General features: G+C 39.4%; 1 long non-coding RNA gene across 1 annotated transcript; it reads left to right on the forward strand.

Annotated features, from left to right (window-relative positions):
* Nucleotides 1-19,160: 19,160 nt before the first annotated feature.
* On the forward strand, nucleotides 19,161-21,652 carry LOC110798334 (uncharacterized). The gene is made up of 3 exons (XR_002536056.2): nucleotides 19,161-19,558; nucleotides 20,433-20,661; nucleotides 21,429-21,652. It is a non-coding gene; the product is annotated as an uncharacterized lncRNA (long non-coding RNA).
* The last annotated feature ends 1,147 nt before the right edge of the window (nucleotides 21,653-22,799 follow it).

Consider the following 22,799-nt stretch of genomic DNA (forward strand, 5'->3'; position numbering starts at 1 on the left):
TTCTTTAGCTTGCATACCTTTTTAGCATTCTTTGGATCCTCAAAACCTTCAGGCTGTGTCATAAACACAGTTTATGTTAAAACGCCGTTTAAGAAAGCAGTTTTGACATCCATCTGCCATATTTCGTAATCGTAATATGCAGCGATTGCTAACATTATCCGAATAGACTTTAGCATTGCAACTGGTGAAAAGGTTTCATCGTAATCCACACCGTGGACTTGCCTGTAACCTTTTGCAACCAATCTAGCTTTGAAAACTTCAAGTTTCCCATCTTTGTCCTTTTTCAGTTTGAAAACCCATTTGCTTCCAATGGCTTGGTAGCCATCTGGCAAATCGACCAAATCCCATACTTGGTTTTCAGACATGGAGTCTAATTCAGATTGCATGGCTTCTTGCCATTGCTTGGAGCTAGGGCTCGTCATAGCTTGTTTGTAAGTCGCAGGTTCATCACTTTCAAGTAATAGAACGTCATAGCTCTCGTTCGTCAAAATACCTAAGTACCTTTCCGGTTGAGATCTATATCTTTGAGATCTACGCGGGGTAACATTTCTAGATTGACCATGATTCTCACCAGATTCTTCTAAAGATCTTTGAGTTTCATCCTGAATGTCTTCTTGAGCATTCTCTAGAGTTTGTTGTTCGACTCGAATTTCTTCGAGGTCTACTTTTCTCCCACTTGTCATTTTGGAAATGTGATCTTTCTCCAAAAAGACACCATCTCGAGCAACAAACACCTTGTTCTCAGATGTATTGTAGAAGTAATACCCCTTTGTTTCCTTTGGATAGCCCACAAGGATACATTTGTCAGATTTTGGATGAAGTTTGTCTGAAATTAATCGTTTGACGTATACTTCACATCCCCAAATCTTAAGAAAAGACACATTTGGAGGCTTTCCAAACCATAATTCGTATGGAGTCTTTTCGACAGCTTTAGACGGAGCTCTATTTATAGTGAGTGCAGCTGTATTTAGTGCATGTCCCCAAAATTCTAATGGAAGTTTGGCCTGACCCATCATTGACCTGACCATGTCTAGCAAGGTTCTGTTCCTCCGTTCCGACACACCGTTCCATTGTGGTGTTCCAGGAGGAGTCAATTCTGATAGAATTCCACATTTTTTCAGATGGTCATCAAATTCATAGCTCAGATATTCACCGCCTCTATCAGACCGCAGTGCCTTAATCTTCTTGCCTAATTGATTATCTACTTCACTCTGAAATTCCTTGAATTTGTCAAAGGATTCAGACTTATGCTTCATTAGGTACACATAACCATATCTACTGAAGTCATCAGTGAAAGTGATAAAGTAGCTGAAACCACCTCTAGCATTTGTACTCATTGGTCCACATACATCTGTATGGATTAAACCCAATAGTTCATTTGCTCTTTCTCCAACTTTAGAGAAAGGTTGCTTTGTCATTTTGCCAAGTAAACATGATTCGCATTTACCATAATCCTCTAAGTCAAATGGTTCTAGAATTCCTTCCTTTTGAAGTCTTTCTAAGCGTTTCAACTTTATATGGCCTAATCGACAATGCCATAGATAGGTGAGATCTGAATCATCCTTTTTGGCCTTTTTGGTATTTATGTTATATACTTGTTTGTCGTGATCTAATAAATAAAGTCCATTGACTAATCTAGCAGATCCATAAAACATCTCTTTAAAATAAAACGAACAACTATTGTCTTTTATTAAAAAGGAAAATCCCTTAGCATCTAAGCAAGAAACTGAAATGATGTTTTTAGTAAGACTTGGAACATGGAAACACTCTTCCAGTTCCAAAACTAGCCCGGAGGGCACAGCAAATAGTAAGTTCCTACAGCTAATGCAGCAATCCGTGCTCCATTTCCCACTCGTAGGTCGACTTCACCCTTGCTTAACTTTCTACTTCTTCTTAGTCCCTGTGGATTGGAACATAAGTGTGAGCCACAACCTGTATCTAATACCCAAGAAGTTGAATTAGCAAGTATACAGTCTATAACGAAAATACCTGAAGATGGAACGACTGTTCCGTTCTTCTGATCTTCCTTTAGCTTCAAGCAATCTCTCCTCCAATGCCCCTTCTTCTTGCAGTAGAAGCATTCGGATTCAGAAGTGGGTTGACTGACCTTCCTCTTTACAGATTTGGCGCCAGTTTGCTTAGTTGGGCTGGCCTTGTTGCCACCTTTCTTAGCATTCCTCTTCTTTCCAGATTTCTTGAACTTGCCCCCACGCACCATAAGCACATCCTGCTTATCACTTTTGAGCGTCTTTTCAGCGGTCTTCAGCATACCGTGAAGCTCAGTGAGCGTTTTGTCCAGACTATTCATACTGTAGTTCAGTTTGAACTGATCATACCCGCTATGAAGAGAATGGAGGATGGTGTCTATAGCCATTTCCTGAGAAAATTGCTGATCCAGCCGACTCATATTCTCAATGAGTCCAATCATTTTGAGAACATGTGAACTTACGGGCTCGCCTTTCTTAAGCTTGGTCTCAAGAATTTGCCTATGAGTCTCGAATCTTTCGACTCGAGCCAGATCTTGGAACATGTTCTTCAACTCACTGATGATTGTGAAAGCATCTGAGTTGATGAACGTTTTCTGTAGATCCGCACTCATGGTGGCGAGCATTAGACATTTCACATCCTTGTTGGCATCAATCCAACGATTGAGGGCTGCCTGAGTGACCCCGTTGCCTGCGGCTTCGGGCATCGCCTCTTCTAGGACATACTCCTTTTCTTCCTGCATAAGAACTATTTGCAAGTTCCTTTGCCAGTCAAGGAAGTTCTTCCCGTTCAACTTCTCCTTTTCGAGAATTGATCGAATGTTGAATGAATTGTTGTTTGCCATATTTAAAACTACAATTGAAAAGAATAAACAAATAAATAACCATTCACAGTTTCTCTTAATAAACTTAAATTCTAGCATACATGCATAATTCAATGTTTATTAAGCATTTTATTAAAGTTATGTGTTCCGGCAGGTGTGAATAAAATGATTCCAAGATCCTAAAATCATTGAAGAACTAAGCACAGTTTGTCGACTTAATCCTAAAACATCTTAGGTAAGCAAAAGCCTTTTGCTAATAGTCTAGAAACTATTCTTGGTTGATAGGTACGTCTAAGAACTTATTAGGTAAACCTATCGATTTTGCCACGACATAAAAGGACTCCTTACTTATATCGTTGAGTTTCACCAAAACTAACATGTACTCACAATTATTTGTGTACCTTGCCCCTTTAGGACCAATAAGTAACACCTCGCTGAGCGAAAACTATTACTAGATTGATGTAAAGGATATCCAAGCAAGTGTATATTTTGGCATGGCACCTTTTAACTCAATTTTTAAGTTTGGAACTTAAGGCTCTTACTATGTTGGTTAGATTTTAAGTGAACTAAAATCCTTAATCATGCAACATAATCAAGCTTTTGATCTCATGCATTTTAAGACATATTTAAAAGCAATAAATAACTTAAAACATGCATAAGATAAATGTGATCTAGTATGGCCCGACTTCATCTTGAAGCTTTAACTTCAAAGTCCGTCTTGAAAATCTCCGTGGGAGGCACCATTTTCTTCAAATAGGATAAGCTATAATTAAAACTAATTACAACTATTTGATAGTACGCAGACCATATTTGAATTGAAAAACAACTTTGGTACTTTAGACCAGTTACATTCAAATTAATGGTACGCAGACCATATTTTCTATCCTATTTGGGCCATACTAGTCACTTCATAACCTGCAAAACAGTACATATACAATATATACCATTCACCCATTCATTATCATGAATGGCCCACATAGCTGGTTAGTAAAACACATTATGCATCACGTAAACATTTGCAGCAATTAATCAAGGGCACCAATAATCTACCAATTATTCAGTCCTTATTAATTCTAATCAAGTTGTTTTAACCTTAAGGATTTGTAGACCTAATCAAGAGTTTATGACTAAAAGGGGCTCCCACTTAAACCAATAAATTCATATGCTTTACTAATTTTAAACATAAAAATGTATTTCTAGTTTAACCGGAAACATACAAATTTAATTAAAATTTAAAGCTCATATAAATTTATAATTGAATCCAAAAAGTTTAATTTAATTTCAGTCGTATTTAAATTAATTCATGATTTTAATTTTAGTAAAATAATTAGAATAAATAAAATTTATTATAATTACGATATTCAAAATTAAAATCCAAGAAAATAATTTAAATTATTAATTTTAAAATTAATTAAAATTACGTAAACTGAAAATTTCAAATTAAAATTTCAAAACGATCTAATCGCAACGCAACAACCCTGCGCAACGTACGCCCATGGGCCACACGCACACAGCCATCGCTGGCCATGTGCGCGCAGCCCATGCGCTGCGTCGCATCGCTGCTGCTGCTCTCCTTCGCAAGACATCACGCGAGCTGGTGCTCGCTGCGCGCGCCAGCAATCGATGCACGCGAGCCATCGCTCGCTGTGCGCGCTCGCCAGCGCTCGCTTTATGCGAGCCAGCGCTCGCTGCTCGCGCTTGCCAGCGCTCGCTTTGTGCGGGCCATTGCTCGCTGCGCGCGCTCGCCAGCGCTTGCTGCGCGCGCTTGCCAGCGCTCGATCCTGCGAGCCATCGCTCGCTGCGCGAGGCATCGACGCTGGGCGTAGCACTCGTGGCACGCGAGCTTGCGCTCGCTGCGCGCGAGGCTCCGCACGCTTGCGCGAGGCAGTGCGCGCTGTGGCGCAGCTCGCTTGCTTCCCACACGCGACTGCTCGTGCCTCGCTCTCGCCCTCGCCCATTCGCCCATTGCACACAGCCCACGACACAAGGCAGGGCTGCTGCCTTGTGCTCGTGCACCATTGCCTTGCTCATTGCATTCGTGCCGCATGGGCGACGAGCTCCCTTGCTCGTCGTCACATGCCCGCACTATACAACACCCCTTAAGGGTAACACGTAGCGTCCATTGGTTTGTGCGTGCAAGTTATATGAGCGAATCGCATAAAATTTAAAAAATTTATATTTAAAATTAATGACAAATTAATAAATAATATTAATTTCATAATTTTAGGGCGAAAAATCGAAAATTTATTATTCAATCGATTTCCGATTAACATGGATTCAAGTCTAGGTCATAAAAATTTAAAATTTAACATAAATTTACAATTTTTATGGTGGTTTTTAATCATAGGTATCTAATTAAATTATAATTAATTATGAAAATCAAATTAATTCTAAATTATTCTAATTTTCAACAAATTAATCATAATTACAAATTAGATTGCATAATTAACAAGGCTAGGCATTCAAACTTGTTAAACATATACAGTAGGTCAATCAAAAATTCAAGATTTATCAACAAGAATCGCAAATATTTAATTTAACATCTTAAATTTACGAAATTTTGCATTCGAAAAACTAAAACCTCCGAAAAGTCATAGTTAGGCTTCGAATTTGAGAATTCTGGGTTCGGCAGAAAAACACTATTTTTGTCAAAATTTTAGAATGCCTTTTACATGCGGAATTGACACAAAAATCACTCGATTTGGATGAGTAACGAAGAAACTGCCGAAAAACTGCGTACGTATAATTAAATAAACGCAATTTGCAATTAATTAACAATTACGAAAATTAATCACCCCTTTTAATTCTTGCAAATTTGTAATATTTAACCATGTTCATGCAATTTAGATAATGAAAATAATAAGAGGCTCGTGATACCACTGTTAGGTTATGATACATATGACAATTCATAAATCATGCGGAAAAACCATAAAGCCAGGAAAACATATTATTTACACATAATCATTTAGCATAGTTTAGATGCATACTCTTTGTTGCGTGCCCTCCCTAGCTGCGCCCGAACCGAACAAGAACAAGTCTTTAGGACTCCAAGTGTCGTCCCTCCGTAGATAGTCAACAGCACGTCCGGATCCGCCTTAAGATTGACCAACTAGAATCGCCCTTAAGGTACTATTATTTTCGGCACTTTATAGGCAATTGTGTAATTGAATTTTGCTCTCAAAAATTCACTTTGAATACTTGAATGCTCGATGTAAATATGTGACCCTAGGCACCTATTTATAGAGTTATGGAAAAGGATTTGGAATCCTATTAGGATACTAATTTATTTAATTATACTCCTACTAGGACTCTAATTAAATAAACTAAATCTTTTAGGATTAGATTTAATCATATGACAAATCCCGGTAGCTTTAGGATTCGAGTAGCACACAAACACACACGCACGCACAGCAGCCCACGAGGGGCGCCATGCGCGCGCGCGCGCAGCCCGCGAGCTCGCAGCCCACTGCCGCAAGCCCACACGCTGCCGCAGCCTTGGCGCGCGCTGGGCCTGGCGCAGCCTTGGCTGGTGCGTTTGTGGCGCGCTGGCTTGCTGGGCGATGGCCCGGCTTCGTGCTGGGCCTTCGTCTGGCAGGCCTCGTTCGATGCTAATTCGTACGATACGCTTTCGATTAATTTCGCGATTCCGGAATTCATTTCCGATACGAACAATATTCAATATTTCCGATTCCGGAATCAATTTCCGTTTCGAACAAATATTTAATATTTCCGTTTCCGGAATTATTTTCCGATTCCGATAATATTTTCGATTCTGACAATATTTCCGTTTCCGGCAATATTTCCGATTCCGGCAATATTTCCATTTCCGATAATATTTTCCGATACGTACCATGTTTCCGTTTCCGGCAAAATCTACGACTTGGATAATATTTATATTTCCGATACGATCCATATTTCCGTTTCCGGCAATATCATCGTTTCCGGAGTATTCATTTCTTGCCTGTGACGATCTCAGCTCCCACTGAAACTAAGATCCGTCGATTCCGAATATCCATAGATGGAGTATTTAATGCCATTAAATACTTGATCCGTTTACGTACTATTTGTGTGACCCTACGGGTTCAGTCAAGAGTAAGCTGTGGATTAATATCATTAATTCCACTTGAACTGAAGCGGCCTCTAGCTAGGCATTCAGCTCACTTGATCTCACTAAATTATTAACTTGTTAATTAATACTGAACCGCATTTATTAGACTTAACATTGAATGCATACTTGGAACAAGGGCATTATTTCCTTCAGTAAAGCAATACACACTAAGAGAGAAGCCGCACTAATGATTCTAGCCTTGTAAAAATGGAAATTCGATCTCCCCAATTAACTACCTTGCCAACATTAAGCAAAATGGCGCATGACAAATGAACACCCAAGGGTTAAAATCTAAAGTGTCAACCAACGAAAGTTATGGTCCAATTAGCCTAAGTCTGAGAGTCGCTTGGTCAAGTATTATAGCCTTACGCCACGTCATTATTTTGAGTCTAGGCCACCTCCTTATTCATACACGGGTTATAATCAGAAAGATTAATGAAAGTTTGAGTCTAAATCACAACTTCCAGTTAAAATCCGAGAAACTGGAATCTGAAAAAGAAGCAAAAAATTATTTTCGATGTAATTCTTTCGTTAAATTTCAATAAGGTAAAAACAACATTTTGAATCAACGCTATTTGCACATTTTAAGAAACGACTAAATACGCTTGCAAAGTAAGACAATTTAAAAGGTCCACCCTAGGCCCACTTAAGCTAAAGGTCCACCCTAGGCCTACTAAAGTTAAAGGTCCACTATAGGCCTACCAAACGAGGCTCACTCAGTCTCGCCTCGTGACTCAAAGACCACAACCATCTACCTTTTAGCCCAAACAAAAAATTGATTGAAGGATTTATGTTGGGGAGAAATCCCAAGCAAAAAGAAAAAAAGAGAAAGAGAAAAGGGAGAGCGAAAAGAGCCATGAAATACTTAGCCCGTACCTCCCAAAGTGCGAAATCTAGCCAAGTAAACGAAGGAAAAGAATTGAGTCAACCAATCCAAATCATAAAATTCTACGATGTCTACCCTTTCCAATCCTTATGCTCTTAGACACCTTCGCTCTGGGGTCCCTGTGCAGCTCATTTAACCCATCCATGTTCTCATTGCCATAACCCAAGAAACCATTACCTCAACTCTTGTTTTTGAACTTGTTATCAACCGCAAACCATGCACGACCATTGACACCTGCGTCATGCCCATCATTTCCAAAGTCTAAACCTGCTCTTACACCACCATTAGCATAATGACCATATAACTGGTTTGGATACGTCCTGTTGATATACCCTTGAGCCGTCCCTATGCTACTCATTGGCCTTGATTGATGTAAACTCGTGACACTAGCCTGAGGCCGTAAAATGTGAATCCTAGCAGATGTAATCCTTATGCTTGACCAATACCTATACAAATTACCCTATCTCATTCAACCCATCTTTAAAACCGTCTTGAGTCACAAATAAAAATAAAAAGACAAATGAAAAGTACATTCTACGCTTAACATAAAAAAATAATAATAATAAAAAAGAAACTTTGCAAAGCGCCTCTAAAGTTAGTCTAAAAAGAAAAAGAAGCATTTAGCGCACCAAAAAAGATCCGCCCAGAAGTCATTTTCAGCGCCCAGGGCTGGGCGCCGAAATCTTTAGCGCCCTTGCCTGGGCGCCGAATCTCTCTGCTTGCTAAAATTTGTCCAGAAGTGCTCGTCATTTTATCCACACATACACGGAAAAATAACGAACACTTGGAGGGGTACAACACGTATTCAGACATACGTACCACCAAAAAATACATGTACTCAAAAAAAAATATATATAAAACAAATTTTTGGCTCACGGAAAGGCAGCAGATTAAAATAATAATAAACTTCACTTATTCTACCGTTTCAAATAATATGTTTCCACCTCAGAACGTACTTGTTTAAAATCGGCATCCTAAGAAACCATTTTCTAGGCTAAGAACTACGCAAGACCTGATTCCAAATTAAATCTATTTAAGGCGGATACGTAGGCAATCCATGATTCTGTCCAACCAATTTGCAAAAATATTAAAGCCTATAGAAAAACAAGAATAAAGAATAGAAGTCCCTTATTGAAATTTAATAACTTGCAACCCAAGTCGAAAGAAAAATTTAAGTTAAAGCAAGAATCCAAGCCATCAAGATGCCAAAATAAGCACACGTCGAAAAATAATAAGGGCACGTACCCTTGCCAGAAGGAGCACTCACACTCCTAGGCACTTAGCCAAGACTCAAAAAGATCGCTTTGCCTCAATTGAATGGGGGCTAGCGCAAGCGTCCATGACCTCTAAAGTACTCGACTTGACCCTCCCTAAAGCGAACTAACTCACTTAAAAACTTTCTTTCACCACTAGACATAGTCGTTCGCTTAAAGACCTTCTTTCACCACTAGACACAGTCATAATAGCCAACAAGTAGTAAAGGCAGTAAGCTTGCAATAAAGAGGATTGTTCTACGGCGTCACCCCATCGTTCCTTCGAGCTCAGGGCACCCATTCATGGTAATTCGAATGCTTGCTAATCCCTTTGAAAAAAAAACAGACATTGTCAATAGGACTTGGCACTTAACCAAGGCTCACTCTACTCAGACATATGACACGGGCATCTAAAATCGAAATCTGAAACATCATTAATGGGAAGACATAACAGCAACCGGGGGCTGAAAATTGAAATGAAAGAGCTAGGGAAAGAACTAAATATACCTTGACCTTTTGTGCAGACGTACACCAAGTAGATCTAAGTCAATTTGAAAACGGTTTATATTCCCGCAATTTTGGAAAAGATGGCCTTAAAAGCCTAAAGCATATGCAAAACGGGCACAAGTATATCTTGACGCCTGCACCCTGGCTTCCAGCAAATCTTTAGACAGCATTCTAAAAGTCGTAACAGTATTTTGATTCATTCATGTAATCTTGTACGAACCCTTCTATAAGTCAACTTACTTAGGACACCTCGGACTGTACACGGTAGGATTCGGATTTTAAATAATTTCAAATAATTTTCAAAGACTTCTTCGAACATAATAAAGAGTCGTTGGTTTAATCTAAGTATGCGTTTATCCCGATGTTGCAAGTGAGTCAAAAAGATTTCTAAATATGATTATGGGTAAAGAAAGGCACCTAACTTTTGGTCAAGGCACACTTCCACATGTTACTACCTTGACCATGGCGATGTCGCATAATACGACATTTACAAGAGAAGTAGCAGGTCACTACTCGAACGTACCTCGCACTAAACGAGTCTGGTTCAAACTATTCATGATCCATGTCACCATGAATGCATAAAGACGTATGCAAAGCATTATAGCACCAAGCCAATCCCGTAGCTACATTTGGAGGCTTGAGAAAAAAACTCTAAAAATGCTCGAAATGACGATTTTATCGAAAATTCTCGACGCTAATGCTATACATACATCATAGGGGCACAATCCTAAGCTTTAATCATGTAAAACGAACCTTAGAATGGCTACAACCCCTCCCAAATTCTAAAGCACTACTTAGAATATATAAAGTCACCCCACTATCAAGGGTAACTGAAAATCGCGAGTCACCAACACTCCTATCAAACTACTGCACATAACGCTCGCCCTACAAGCGCCCGTTACACAGTCTACCTCGTTCCAAAGCAAAAGCGAAAGAAAAAAATTAAGGATAAGAACTGTCAAAATATACTCAGAAATCATTTTCAACGCCCAGAGCTGGGCGCCGATATCTTAAACGCCCCAGCCTGGGCGCTGAATCTTTCTGCTAGCCAAGTTTTGCCCAGATAAAAAAAAAGGGGAAGAAACACCTATGAATCCTCGCATCGAACGAAGTAATAAGCCGTGCAAACCCACGCAGAAGATGCTACACTTGTTCGAACACCTGAACGAGGCATGATGAAGTACTCTAATGCAAAAAATAATAATATCCCAACACCTGGAGGAATGTTCTAAGACACGCCGTTAGGCCACACAAGCCTACGTCGCACCATAAGTTCAACCGTCCCACGGTACAAGTCTAAAAGAAGAGTAAGGCATATTGCACTAATGTAGGCACGGCCAAGAGCACGTGTAAAAGAGGCAAAGACTACTTATCGCCCAAATTCAAAATGCAAGCCACACGACTTCTACATTAAGGATTAAAGGTAGCAAAATATTACCTACCACGGAAGGGATAGCTCGCACCTACACGAGCGGAACCCCAAGGCATCTTTCTCGAAAGAACCTACAAAAATCGTACACCAAAAGGAAAGCATCCCAACATGCATACTTGGGGGCTCCAAGCTACGAAACAACCATAGCAAAATAAAAAAAAATCTCGAAGCAAATGTTTGAACAATCGAAAGGGCACGATGTTTGAGCCCACTTCATGAATGGGCCTGAACCCTATCAAGCTTCTAAGCAAACTATTCAAAATCAGTCGTTGCTAAAAAAAAATGAAACAATTCAAGCAAACTGATTAATGGACCGCACACCACGGCCATTCTATGAACGCTCGTTCGCACACACATATCATCTTTTTCTAAGTATCAAACATTTACGAACGCGTTCAAAAGAAAAAAAAGGAAAACAGACGAACAAGAGGCCGGCTGTGTCATCAAGAAACCTCGCCAGAAATTATTTTTAACGCCCAGCACTGGGCGCCGAAATCATTAACGCCCAGGCATGGGCGCCGAAAATGATTCCAGACCCAAAAAAAAAACAGCTCTGACTTCTATAGGGCCCTGCCATATTTATTCGACTTGAAAATTGCCGATTCCTTTACTGAAAGTCGCACCTCACGGCTTTGTTAAGAGTAGCACACCAATACAAAGATCGCTCGCACTTACGAGCACAATCCCAAGCACGATCAAGGACATTACAGAATGCGTATCCCCAAGGAACCTCTTTGACAAGAAATGACCGTCAAGCACGAATGCTTGGGGGCTCGAAAGAAAATATATATTATGCAAAGTTAAAACAATATTCCCAGACTACGATGTACGAAGTCCCGTGTTTGGATGTCTCAAAAAATAAAACCGGTTTACGACCTCAAGACAAAGGTCGCCATTGACACTTATACATAGTCCCCTAATCAAGGACCCAGGTAGTGGCAAGATTGAGCCATAAAGACTAGCTCAAAACCATGAAAGATGATGACCACAAGACAATGGTCCGTCTAAGCACGTTGTCAACCCACATTCAGGTTACAACTAAATCCGAGCATCCCTCGAAAGAATTCGCTCTTGCAAGAATGAATAAAAGAAATTCTCAAAAGAAATCACGACTTGCCTACCTCAATCGGGCAAGATCGCGCCACCATCCACGCGAATCCCAAATCAAAAAGGACGAATTCAGGTTCGCTCACCTCCAGCGAGCGGGGCGTCCACCCTTAGCGGACAGGGCTCGCCCACCTTCAGCGGGGCGTCACTAGCCGCGTAGATCCTCAGTTTTCGAAAAATAGAATCTTCAAAAACAAAATGAAATAGGCTCGCCATCTTCAGCCGGCGGGGTCTACGGCGCAAACCACGTAGGTCCTTATTTTCAAAAAATAAACACAAACAAATTTCAAAACAGATTCGTCCACTTCTATCGGACGGGGTGTCCACCCTTAGCGGACAGGCTCGCCATCTTTAGCCAGCAGGGTCTGCGTCACTAACCGCGCAGGTCCTTAGTCGCTGTAGCAATAACTTTTTTTTTCCGTTTTTCCCAAAAACGATGTGAGTAGCCTTTGGTTTTCCGTTTTTCCCAAAAACGATGTGAGTAGCCTTTGGTTTTCCGTTTTTCCCAAAAACGATGTGAGTAGCTTTTGGTTTTCCGTTTTTCCCAAAAACGATGTGAGTAGCTTTTGGTTTTCCGTTTTTCCAAAAAAGAGCGATGTGAGTAGTTATTGGTTTTCCGTTTTTCCAAAAAAGAGCGATGTGAGTAGTTTTTCCTTTTTTCCAAAAATTAAAGTATTGGTTTTCCGTTTTTTCCAAAAAAAGACGATGTGCTGGATTTTCCTTCGTTTTACGTCCTATAAAAACAAGGGGGTTTTCTCGTTTAGCTAACCCTAAAAATGAGAATCTTTAAAAACATTTTTACCTCGTGATTGGGCTTGGCCAGGCCCAATTACACTTTACAGCTTTGATTTCGAAAACATCTGTAGCTACTCCCAATGACAAAGTGAGGGAGTTTCTACGCACCTTTAGATCCTTCCAATGACAAAGTGAGGAAGTTTCTATACTATCAGTTGACAAATCCCAATGACACGTGAGGGATATGTCGACACTTCAAAGTGATGACCCTTAAGTCAAATGTTATCACTCGGGGGCTCGTGAGACCCTCGCAAAAAACAGGTCACCATGGCTTGTGTGACGCACTCCGTCTAATACTTTGACCATCGTCTTACTCCAGGACTCAGTCAAAGTGGGGGCTAACTGTAGACACCTACTTTTGTCCCCATTCCCGAAAGGGAAGGTTCAATGATGAAAACATAAATCTACACTTGACAACGCATCTCCTATAAAATAACGAATCTCAATCACCCTTCTCGTTTCACCCGAAACCTGCTATTTATAGAAACCTGCTATTTATGGAAACCTGCTAAAAATAGTAACTGCCGTAAAGGGTAGCTTCTAAAAGTGGCAAGTCATAAAAGATAGAAACCTGTCAGAATTAGGTGTTGCACTCCAACATAAATCCTAAATGAGATAGAAAACTGCGAGAATCCTATTCCTAATATGATTCGGAAATAAGAGTTACGTATTAATTAAAATCCTAACGAGCCTAGAGTTCGTAACGGGCCCAGACGCATTCCGTCATAAAATTGATACGCAATGAAAGACTCGATTAAATCTCAAACACTCCGGATTCTAGGAATCCGAATCTGACAAAGAAACGGCCCAAACGGCAATTTCAACGCCCAGCCCTGGGCGCTGAAATTGCCTGGATCCTATTTTCAACGCCCAGAGCTGGGCGCCGAAATCTTTGACGCCCAGCACTGGGCGCTGAAAATACCTGGTACGTGTTTTTTCCTAATTCTTTGTGGATTAGAGCTCTGCAATTCTATCTTTCCACAAACTCTTTTCTATAAATATAGCCCAAGTTCGACGTGAAATCACAACACACAATTCATATTCTGAGTATTGACTCTAAACCCCTAAGCCTAAGCCTCACGCTGCAAAACTGATCACGCGTTCTGCCGCAATCGATCCATAAATCGAACAGAACGTATCCCGTCCCAAAATTTGAGATTCGCTAAATAAAAGGAGAAATAGCAAAGTCAAAGCGGTTAGTTTTCTGAGAACCACGACGCACCTCTCAAGGGTGCGTCGTAATGTGTCCCTTTTCCATGGTTTAATTGCTTTCCTCGCCCTTTTATGAACTGTTAAACTAACTAAATCTGATTGTTCGATCACGCCTAATAAATATGATATTTTTGGGAAATTGGATTATCATGCTAGGTCCCTTAAAACAATCTAAATCAAATAATCGCGCTCGATCTAGTACTATATGTTGCATATTGTTAAAATCAACTCAGATTAGTTTAATAGTTAACGCATGTCCCTTCAATTATTTATGCTGAGCTAGTAAGGATATCCTGCCTCTGGAGTTATCGAAGAGCGAGTACTCCTCTCGGTAGTTACAGTCCCCCGAACCCTCAATCTCTACCCTGCGGGTGTACGTTGAGCAATCCCCACCACCAGGGATCACAAGGGAACCTACGGCCGTCGTGGTCAAACATAATTGCACTCCCTTTATGTCACGATAACCGGGTTTTGTCAGTTTTTCTCATTGTCGTTAAAAACTGAATGGCGACTCCTATATTACTAGTCAATTAGGTGTAAACTCACAGGAAATCCAATTACACTTGATTTGACAAAAAGAAGCGTCACACCCACGAGGGACGAGGTCACGCATTAGCCTCGTGCTTTTTCGACCCCCTCACAGGCCCCGATCACCCACCTTGTCGGGCCACCCACCACCACGACTCCACATTAGTATGATATTGTCCGCTTAGGGCCTAGCCCGCACGGATTTATTTTTGGGTTCCGTCCCAAAAAGCCTCATACTAATAGGAGAAGGTGAACACTTATATGCTAGACAATCTTTGCCTCCTCTTCTGATGGGGGACTTGGGTTGATATCCCAACAATCCTCCCCTTAAACCAAGGACCACTAACCTATGGCATCCCCTCAAACGAAACCATCTTTCACCGTCATTTTTCACCAATGGGACACGCTATCTAACCACCACATTTGTTAGAAAGACTTTTGACACATGATCTTCTATCGCGAGGGCACACATAAGGGGCTTCTCCTCACACCGCAAGTGAAGCCCACTACATTGGATCTTGCTCCTAGACCTTGGGCTCTAATACCATTTGTTGGGCCCCGATCACCCACCTTATCGGGCCACACACCACCACGACTCCACGTAGCTGGGTTATAGAGCTGGGTTTTAGTCATGGATAATTCCGGGAACAAGTACAAGGTAGAACTTTTTAATGGGAAGACGAATTTCTCATTATGGCAAAGTACAATTAAGGATATTCTTATACATCAAGGTCTTCACAAGACTTTGGAAGGTAAGAAACCTGATTCGGTGGACAAGGACAAGTGGGAGGATATGCAACTACGAGCTACTAGTACAATCAGATTGGCTCTTGCACCGGAGATAAAATACAACATCTTAGAGGATAATAACCCAAAAGAGTTGTGGGACAAATTGATTAAGATGTACGCATCTAAGTCATTGGCCAACACGTTGTTCTTAAAAAATGAGCTTTATTCACTCGAGATGGAAGAAGACAGCGCACTACAAGATCATCTAAATAAGTTTAATGGCTTGATCACCCAATTGGCGATTTTAGATGTGAAAACCGAGGAGGAGGAAAAAGAAATTTTATTGTTGACATCTCTCCCTAAAAGGTATAACTCTGTGATAACTAGTTTACTTGTAGGGAAGACAACAATTGCTTTGGACGATATTGTGGTGGCGTTATTCGAAGCGGGGAGGTACATGAATCAAGGGGGGTCGTCATCAATCCATGGATGAGCAAAATTGGTAGCGGAGGGTAGTAGTAATAAATGGAAAGGCAAGAAGAAGGCGAGCAATACAAACTCTAACATCAAGTGTTGGTACTGTGACGAGGTAGGACATATACAATCAAAGTGTCTTAGGTACAAAGAAGACTTGATGGTGTCGAGGAACGGTAGGGTTAGAGGTGCTACTACTATTGTTATTGATGAGTATATGACTCTAATGGTGGAGGAGAGTAAGGATCCAAAATAGGGTTGGATTTTGGATTCAGGATGCTCACAACATATTTGTCGTAGGAAGGAGTGGTTTACTTCTTATAAACAAAGTGATGAGTTGTGTATTACCTTGCCTAACGAGGAAGAGGCTAAGGTTGAGGGTATAGGTGAGGTTGAGATCAAGACATATGATATGAAGACTCGAAAATTTCGAGAGGTGAGGTATATTTCGAGATTTGATCGCAATATTATATCTTTGGGTCGTTTGGATGGCTTGGGTTATGCTATTCATGTTGAGGGAGGTCATTTGGAGGTCACCAAGGCTAGGAGCGTGATCTGTGGGGGACGACGTAACAAACAAAACCTCTTCATATTTGAAGGAAGTATTGGAAGACGAATTTTGGCTTAAGGGAAGGCAAGCTCTGAAAGTTGTTCGTTGGTTCGCGAAGAGACTAAGTTGTGTTTAAGGGAAGGTTTGTTAGGAATTGAACACAACTTAGTTATGTCGACAAGAATACGACACGGACTTAGAGTCAATATAAGTCTTATTTGTTTAATATTTTGTTTCCTAGTTTAATTAGAATTGTAATTAGGAAACTAGATATGTTTTGTTATGTAACAATCTCTAGGATTATTTAGACTTGGGGAGCAAGTATAATTCTACTAGACGAGGGTCTCTAGTTTAGCCTATAAAAGGGGGTTTAGGCCTAGATAGAAAATAAGAGGGGAAATTACATTGGTGAAAGGAATCATCAATTGAGGGGTTGTTGTGTTATTTTGTAAGAACTTAATAATACGATAATATTTGAGGGAAGGAAATCTAAATTTCCTCACAAACACTTGTGTCTTTTATTATTGTTTTTGCTATTTGTTCTACGTTGTATTTGTAGGGTTTGTTCCCAATTGTTCGTGGCACGCGTTTGGTTATAACAGATCTTATGGGAACTGATGCCTCGTCTCTTCCGATGGTTGATAAAGACATCATCCAGAGATGTCATCTCCTAAATCATGAGCAACAATTACGTCTTTGTGCTCTGTGCTCCAATGATGCCACCAATAATTCTATATTCGAGATGGACTCTACAAAGGCTCCCGGTATTGATAGATTTAATGTGTTTTTCCTTAAGAAAACATGGCATATAATATGTGATGGTGTTGTTAGTTACTGTTGTCCAGAACTTCTTAGACACTTGTTTCAAGCCTCATTCTATTAATTGCACTTAAGTCACCTGACTTCCCAAGACCGATAATGATACTATTGTGAAGGAATATCGGCATATTGCTTGTTGTACCATTGTGTATAAGATCATTTATAAAGTCTTAACCCATAGAATACAACCTGTTATGGATTACTTGATGGGTGAGTATCAATCTACTTTTATAAAAAGGATGGTAATTTTTGACAACATTATTCTGAGTCATGAGATTGTCAAAGGTTATACTAGAAAAAATATTTCTCCAAGGTGTATGATGAAAAATAGTCTTGCAAAAAGCCTATGATTCATTGAAATGACCCTTTATGCTTGAGCTTGATTTTCCCTTCAAAGTTTATTTGGTGGATTATGTCTTACTTATCAACTGTCTCCTATACTTTCAATGTCAATGATGAGTTAACTATACCTTTTGAAGGGACAAAAGTGTTGCGTCAAGGGGATCTGCTTTCTCCTTACTTGTTCGTTTTATTTATGGAGTATTTGAACAAATGTATGTTGGAGCTTAGAGATAACAAAAAAGTTCACTTCCATCCTCGGTGTAAAAAACTCAATGTAACTCATGCTTTCTTTGTTGATGAACTTTTTCTATTTGCGAGAGGAGACCTAAGCTCTGTTCAGCAATTATACACTGCTTTCTCTAAATTCTCATAAGCTTCAGGGTTAAAAACTAATTTGGCAAAGAGTTCTTTGTATTTTGGTGGTGTTAGTGATGTTGTGCAGAAAGCTATTTTTGATTCTTTTCCTAATACCAAAGGCTCTCTTCCCTTTCGGTATATAGGAGTTCTTCTTTCTTCCAGAAATTTGACAATTATGCAATGTCAACCCCTTGTGAAGAAAATTCTTGCAAGAATGGATGGTATGCCAAACTTCTCTCTTATGATGGCAGCTAGGATTCAGCTTATAAAGTCTGTGCTCTTTAGGATGCAAACTTTCTGGAGTCAAGTGTTTCTCCCGCCTAAGAAGATCTTAAAGATGATTAAGTCAACGTGCAAATGCTTCTTATGGACAGGCAAGTCAAGCCTTTCTAAGAGAGCCCTTGTTATTTGGGATAAAATTTTCTTACCCAAGGTTGCGGGGGGTTGGAATATTGTGAACCTTGAATTGTGCAATAAAGTTGCAATTTCAAAATTGTTATGGAATCTTTCTAATAAGAAAGATGTTCTTTGGGTGAGGTGGGTTCATTCTTTTTATGTCAAAGGAGAGATGTTAATACCATGCCTATCCCTAATCCTGTTTCGTGGATTATCAGGAAAAAAAATTCTGCTATGGAGTGGGCTCGAGGTATTAATATTGGGTCACAAATTCAAAAAATTCCAATAGACATATTCTACAACAATTTGAAAGGTGTTATGTTTAAGGTGCCATGGAGGAAGATTATGTGTAATAATGCTTCTCATCCCAAATGTATTTTTATAATCTGCCTTGTCATTTTAGGTAGACTTTTTACATGTGACAACTTGTTGAAAGTTGGTGTTAGTTGTGATCATACTTGTGGGTTATGCTCTGATGCAGATGAGTCTATTCATCATCTGTTCTTTGCCTGCATGTTCTCAAATGAGGTGTGGAAACACATCCTTCAGTGGTTGTGTATTCGGAGGCTTGCTAACTGTTGGAACGTGAAAATGCAACATCTCTTACGTTGTAAGTCTAACTATCACTAGTGGAAAAACAGTCATTTGCATCGCTGAATTTGTGTCGCATTTATAAATCTGTGACGCAATTTTAAAATTTTAGTCTAAAAATTTGTCATTGCGTCGCAGTTTTATAAATCTGCGACGCAAATGACTGTTCCAAACATTATAGAGTCATCTGCGTCGCAGATTTACAAACCTGCGACGCAATGAATTTAAATTTGGGTCGCAGATTTATAAACGTGCGACGCAATGACTCAAAGGAATTCTCATTACTGCGCGCGTTCACCCTAAATCGAGATAAAAACCCTAAAACAAAACTCCTCCGTCGTTCACCCTCTCACCGTCGTTCACCCTCCTCCTCTTCTCACTGCCGTATGTTCTTCCTCCTCCTCTACTCTGCCGCGTTCACCCTCTTCCTCCATCTTAGTGCTTGTGGTCAAGGTCGGAAAAGGATCCGTGACGCAAGTACGAACGGGTTCTGTGCAGTTCAAAGCATCCTCTCACCATACCATCCACCGCACTACTCTGCTCGCCGGTAGATCGCGCTTCTCGCCGCCGCTACCACCTACTCGCCTCTGCCATGGGTACTGAGGTTGTCGTCCTCCATTCTGGCCGACCAAATCTTCTGTTACTCCTCTTTTCTTTCTCAAGGTTGGTTTACTTTATTTAATTCTCCTGTTTTGATTGGTCATTAAATTGGTTTATTGTGTTGTTGATTTGTTTGATTTAATTAGTTATCAATTTTTATTTTTGTGAATCGTACGATTAGCATTAAGTTACAATCTTTTTTAGTTATTTAGGTTGCTTGAGAATGAGCTGGGGTTTTAGACTTTAGTGTGGATTTGTAGCTGAGTGATGGATTCAATTTCAAGTCAGGTCGACTTTGATTTTCTGGAGTTATAATTGTTGAGAATCTCTGTACAAGATGGAACATATTAGTGTTTTGGGGAAAGTAATTTAACCCATTGTACTTTTTAAATTCAGGGGTGTTAACTATATCAAACTTCTTTTTTTTTCTGGAGATTTTCTGATTGTGTAATTTGGTGCTTAATTAGAACTATGTTATTTCTTCCAAAAGTTCTACCACTGAGCTTCCATTTTGAGGCAGCAGGCTATCAACAAGTAGACTCTCTCTCGCTCTATCTGTGTGTGCATTGTTGGTTCTATCAGTGCAAGTGTCTTGTTTTAGTGTCTGATTGCTAGGTGCTACTTTGTTCATAGTTTCTGAACTATCTTTATGAATGTCAGTGGATGGTACGATGCATTTAACCTTGCAAAAGTGGGAGAAAGATCTCACATGGTCTTCACCTGTTGTGGGTGAAGGTCAACAGGATCCTTGTACTGAAGAGCAAGAGTAGAAACGCAAAAAAGAGATCATTGCTATCTTTATTATTGTTTTTTCAAATTTTAGTTTTGTAGTAACCGCTACAGTTATGCTTATCTAATCGTGCTTCATTAATGGAGGTTATCAAGTAAAGTTTCACTAAGTGGAAATTCATGTTTAGCATCAATTTTATGAATGTAGGTGGACCTGGTAGGGTGATATTATGATGCAGGAGACAATGTAAAGTACGGGCTACCGATGGCGTTCAAGGTGACAACCCTGGCATGGGGAGCTATCTTCTATGAGTCTCAGTTGCAGGCTGCAGGGGAACATAAACCTGGTACTGAGATTGCTGCTGAAACTTCTGCTGCTGCTTCTATTGTCTTCCACAAAACTGATAAAAAAATATGCTCGCCAACTCCTCAACAAGGTTAAATTAATGTTTTTGTTTCACATCGCATGCCCCATTCTCGTGTCCATATAGTCCCTTGTGTGCTTAACATGATGTGATTTCCATTTGTGTAAATATAGATATATAGTTCCCTTGGTTGCTTAGTTGTCTAGTTTCATGTCTTAAACTCAGTGTGGGAGGTTAGGAAAGAGGACTGTGTACTCTTAGAACTAGCAAGGAGAAAACTACAGAAAGGGGGGGGGGATGTTTGGTGTATACGTCATACTAAAGCTCCTGTCATTGCAGAAAATGTCATTTGTACTGTGTATGTGCAGTTTACTTAATTTTAGAGTTGTCTAAGAAAAGCCTCATATAATCTTGGTTGTTATAAAGCATTTAAGAATATGTGAACATCTAAAGTCTTTGTACTGCTGCTTCAAAGTAAATTTGCAACTGTTTGAACTTGGCCATTCTGGTTTTTAAGATTTTCTTTTATAAAAAGTCTTGAATAACAAAGAAAACAGGTCCTGGTATAACTGTATAAGGGACTGCGAATTGCCCTCTAGGTATATACTAATAGAATAGTATCCCTAAAAACTCTTTACGTTAAGATGTTCTGATTGATTTACAATAAGTTCTGAATGTGTATGTGTGTTGAGTTCGGTTGTGATTTTCCATTTGCTTGGTTGCGTTTTGGATATTCACTGGTGCTGAAGTATGAATCATTGCATTTTTATTGTTTTCATTAGCAGTATAATATTTCATTAACCGCTCTATGGCATTAAAATTTTACCTGTTTGTAGCAGGGTGGAGTTATATCTGAGCAGCTGGCACTCAAAGGATACATTTCAATATGGCATGAGAGGAGAAAAATAACTTTGAACATGTTAGAGAAATGTATGAAGTTGGCAATCATTGATGACTTAACGTTAACTCTTTTTATTTTGTAATTTCCTGAACATAATTTTTGTTCTATTATTATTGGATGGGTATTTTGCACCCCTATGTTATGAGTATTTATGTTAATTCATGAACTATAGCGAATTAAAATTAAGAAATGAGCTGCACATTTTATACTCTATGCACTATATAGCATAAAATATAAAAATGTGTAGCTCGATTTTTTTAAATAAAAAGAGTTATTTGCGTCGCATGTTTAGCTAAACTGCGACGCAAATGACCTTTTTTTAAATATGCTGAAAAGTCATTTGTGTCGCACTTTAGCTAATCTGCGACGCAAATGACTTTTCAGCATGTTAAAAAAAAGGTCATTTGCGTTGCAGATTAGCTAAACAGCGACGCAAATGATTTTTCAACATGTTAAAAAAAATGTCATTTGCGTAGCAGGTTAGCTAATCTGCGACGCAAATAACTCTTATTTGCGTCGCCTAAATGTGCGACGCAAATGACTTTTTTCATTTGTGTCGCAGCCAGTTGCGTCGCACCAATGTGCGACGCAAATGGGCTTAAATGACCGACGCAAATGACTGTTTTTGCACTAGTGTATGGTTTTTCACCATATTTATAGAATGACGGCTATTGTGTTTGTTTACATGCTTTGTAAGGGAAGGAATGCAAGAAGATTTCGGCAAATCCAGCACACAGTCCCTGATATTGTTAAGAGTACTCAAGTTGTTCTCTTTAGTCGTTACTTTTAGTTTAAAAAGTTAGCTAATTTGTTAGCTAGCTTAGTGTTCTTTTTTGTGCTTTTGCCTCTGCTTGTTGGCAGTAGGTTGAGTTTGTGTGTTTTTGGCCTGTTTTGTTCAGGCTCCTTGTTTGTATGAAGTTTGGTCCTCCATTTTTGGTTAATTGTATATATTTATTTTTATTTTTAAAAAAACGAATTTTTTTTTAGTCTAAATAATAAGTTTGGGATGTAGTCTAACAAAAAGTATTTTTTATTATGCGATCATTTGTTAATAATAATTGTTCATAATAAGCTTATTTCACTTACCCACATCAATTTCTTACTTTGTCCCTAAATTTGTGTCTTATGTTAATTGAGTGATATGGAAAAAAATAATAAAAAATACCACAAAACTCATGCATATACAAAAAAATTAAACGGGACTTGTGCACTACTTGATACACCAACTAATAACATAAGTATAAAGTAATTGATAATAAAAAATAAAACAAACTCGTGCATTACACATGCTTCAATAATAATTCAAAGT

The sequence above is a fragment of the Spinacia oleracea genome, chromosome 3 (genome assembly GCF_020520425.1).
Source record: "Spinacia oleracea cultivar Varoflay chromosome 3, BTI_SOV_V1, whole genome shotgun sequence".
NCBI classification, from domain to species: Eukaryota; Viridiplantae; Streptophyta; class Magnoliopsida; order Caryophyllales; family Amaranthaceae; genus Spinacia; species Spinacia oleracea.